The sequence below is a fragment of the Chanodichthys erythropterus genome, chromosome 23 (genome assembly GCF_024489055.1).
Source record: "Chanodichthys erythropterus isolate Z2021 chromosome 23, ASM2448905v1, whole genome shotgun sequence".
Taxonomy (NCBI): domain Eukaryota; kingdom Metazoa; phylum Chordata; class Actinopteri; order Cypriniformes; family Xenocyprididae; genus Chanodichthys; species Chanodichthys erythropterus.
The window spans coordinates 31,801,141-31,805,362 of record NC_090243.1 but is presented as its reverse complement, the minus strand read 5'-3'; positions in this window follow the sequence as shown (position 1 = coordinate 31,805,362).

Sequence of the window (4,222 nt, the reverse complement as noted above, 5' to 3'; positions counted from 1 at the left end):
CTGTCAAATGGCGACTCCAATGGATAATAATGCAGAGGGAGGCAGCATCTCTTTTCCGCCTTCTTTTGAGATCATTGTGTTCTCACTGAGATTCCGTAGCATGATGTGATGTGTGGGAATAATGCCAAAATAATCATATGAGTTCATCCATAGGTCTGTGATGGAATAAAGCATGCCTATAAAGTCTGCAGACAGTGAAATAACAGTGAGGATTTGATGACTAACTGATTTGATGATAATTAACAGTTACAACAGTGATTAACAACATGATTAACATTGAATTTATATATATATGTATGTATGTATATATATATATATATATATATATATATATATATATATATGTATGTATGTATATATATATAAAATTATGTTTGAATACATTAGGCAAAAAATAGTGACTTTTCAGAAGTCAACGATATACATCTGAATTCAAATTTATATCTTCTAAATTAAGATCTGATTCAGTAAAAAAGAAGAAAAAATTCAAACATGATCTAATTTTGAAAACAGCATTTCCAAAACTGCTTGCCAATGCGTATGTGTTGTCTAAATAAAGCATTGTTCAGTCATGTGATGCTATAATTATTGAAGGACTGGTATATGTGTGTGTGTTTTCTTCAGAGATTTGGAGGTCGGTGGCCTCTAACCATTATTTGGAGCTCGGGCAGATCCTCAGCGGAGCTCCGATCAATCTTTTACCTGGGGAACGAGTGCTGCGTATTTCTATCACCATTCTATTGATTTTTCCATGTGCAGAGCCCTTATGTGTGAGAGAGAGAGAGGTGTTTTCATGTGGACACCACAGAGAAAACGCAGCCTGCAGCACACACACTCATTTATTTATGCTTGCAGACACCCGTCGGCGCAGGCGCCTGCAAAATGCACACATCGGCATATTTAGCCGATTTTCAGATCTGAAATGTACGAGTCCACAAGACCTAACGTATGAACACATGCTTTTTAATTCAAAAACATGCTGATTGCATTGCGCAGTTCACTTTCACTTCAGTTTCAGTTCACTTCACTTCCCACAGACTCACTTGTGCATAGAGGAGATTTTCCTTTACACTAATGCTCTTTAGTGTTTATTACTGCAATCAATATGAGAGTCATAAACCAATCTGGTCATGTATCATCATGGCTGCCATCTCTGTGCATGCCAACTTGATTCAGCACATTTAAATTGTCGGTTCACGCCAAAATGAAAATAATCGTAATTTAACTCATGTCATTGAAACTATGACTCTATTTCTCACCTGGAAAGCACAAGGTGATGTTTAGCATAATGTACATGTTGCTCTTTTCCACTGTGAAATCATATAGTGACCCGTGAGCGAGCTGTGAAATAGACTATAAAATTATATATTAAAGGATTAGTTCACCCAAAAATGCAAATTCTGTCATTTATTACTCACCCTCATGGCGTTCCACACCCGTAAGACCTTCGTTAATCTTCAGAACACAAATTAAGATATTTTTGTTGAAATCGATGACTCAGTGAGGCCTCCATAGTCATCAATGACATTTCCTCTCTCAAGATCCATTAATGTACTAAAAACATATTTAAATCACTTCATGTGAGTACAGTGGTTCAATATTAATATTATAAAGCGACGAGAATATTTTTGGTGCGCCAAAAAACAAAACAAAATGACGACTTATATAGTGATGGCCGATTTCAGAACACTGCTTCAGGAAGTTTCATGCATTATGAATCAGCACGTCGAATCAGTGGTTCGGAGTGCCAAAGTCACATGAAGATTCAAAAGATTCATAACGCTCCGAAGCTTCCTGAAGCAGTGTTTTGAAATCGACCATCGACTATAAGTCATTTTGTTTTTTTTGCTGCACCAAAAATATTCTTGTCGCTTTATAATATTAATATTGAACCACTGTACTCGCATGAACTGATTTAAATGTTTTTAACGTTAAGTTTAAACCACTGTAGACAAATGGACTATTTTAACAATGTCTTTACTTACTTTCTGGGCTGTGAAAATGGTAATAATTTTGCAGTCTATCAGAGGTCATGAAAGCTATCGGATTTCATCAAAAATATATAATATTTGTGTTGCGAAGATGAACAAAGGTCTTATAGGTTTGGAATGACATGAGGGTGAGTAATTAATGACATAATTAATTTTTTTTTGTGACCTAACCCTTCAAAATGAAGTGTTACCAAAACTTTTAAATGAATATACATTATATATTTATCAGTTATGTGTTGAAGCAAAGCATTTTCAGAGTTTCATCAACGGTTTGCTTAAGATATTTTCAATTCAACAAGATTTTAAGAGCTGTTTGGTGTAATCCAACATTTTAGCACTGTAAAAATGTGTTATTTAGTACGCAGCAGGAGATTGTGTGCAAACAGAGACGTACAGTATAAAAGCACAGCAGAATCCATCAACAGCCAATAATCAGTCTCTCTCTCTGTGACCAGTGCTACAGCTGCAGCTACGATCAATACTGCATTACATAGAGCTGCCAGTGTATACAATACTCATCAAACTGATTATTTTTGATGCTAAACTGGCAGTTTCATTTGCTGTGGAACAAAAAGCCACTGTGGTAACCGCTGTTCAATTAGCCAACCAAGACAGCAGGGTTGCAAATAAGACAAATAGCTATTTATTTGGCTGAAATAACATGTTGCCTTAAACAGACATAAGGAATGAAATGTCATAGTTGCACCCTGCTTAAAAGATGACTTGTTTCATTGAATATTGAAATTTCATGAATATATTTCCAAAGGCCTTGGGAGAAAATAAATAAATAAATAAAATTAATCACAGAGTTTGCGGCCGACAATGACACAGTATAGAATTAGTTACTTTGTAATGTGCATGTATTGCATGTGCTGAGATTTTATGTTAACACACATTGTATGTTTCATGGCCAGTGTACACTGAAAAAATGCTTACATATTTTTTAAGTGAAAAATATGACTAAATCAGCCTGATTTTTAAGCGTCAGATCTTAAGGTAACAATTGCAGGGTTTCACTTTTTAACACAAGACAATTTTACAGACACAAAGTATGCCAAACGTGTGACATTTCCTAAACTTAAAGACTGCCAATAGTCCTGGACCCATCAGATGAATCCAGCCATTTAAATGATTAAAAAGTCATTTTCTTAACTGTCCTCCCAGGACCTTTTTTCCGTTCTTCCTTTTTTTTAAGAGAACATTAAATTGCTTCAATCAAGCATGGCTGTCTCCTGCGCGTAGTGTAATTTGTAGCTCCGTTTGCATGCGGCGCAGTTATTTGTCATTGTTTTCCTGTAGCACATTTCCCAAATGCTACGATCAGCCTTTAATACTCTAAATTGCCGCTCTGTTACTAATGGTGATGTGGACAGATGTGGATTTGCACTATAGTACACCATGTGTGTTTGCAGAGCTAAATTAATGACTAAAAACAGAGCAGAAGAAAGCATATGCCACGTGCAACACAGTACGATGAACAAAATTAATTAGGTAAAGCGTGGCTCTTTCACTCGCAAAACCTACTGAATCACGGCTCAAGAAATACGGCCCCGTTCCCATGACACTGGCTTTCGATTACAGTAAAGGCAGAGAAAGACAAAATATATATCATGAATTTTGTCTGGATGTTTTCTGATTCACAGCGCACTAAGAATTATTCTCTTGTTGCAGGCTCACACAACACAATATCTGACAAAAATCTAATGAAAAGCCAGTGGAGTATATTTCTCCTGCACTATTACTCTCCCCCACCAAATGACCTTTCATGCTTTGTAGTCCGGGGTAGCGGGGTCGGCTCCTTATATAATCAATATTCTATTATGATAGTGTGTTAAGCGTGTGGAGGTTTACAACTTCACTGTAATAGCGTCATTATATCATCTCCTGGCAGTCTGTATTGTTGTGTTTGTGCTGGGACTGAGGTGATAGAACCCGTCTTGACCGTTTGCTAAAGATTCCTTGCCACCAACAAACGTGACTGGGAATTCTGTAATAATACAAGGCGATCTCCATTGTATTAGTAGGTCAAATGTACAAATGTTTTACATTTATATATTATATGTGACATTGTCGAAATATTGACTGCATATAAAACTTAAACTGCATCTGTGTACAGTAGGTGCCACTGTAGGTCACTGAGTTCAAGGGTTAGTTCACCCAAAAATGAAAATTCTGTCATTAATTACTCACCCTCATGTCGTTCCACACCTGTAAACACAAATTAAGATATT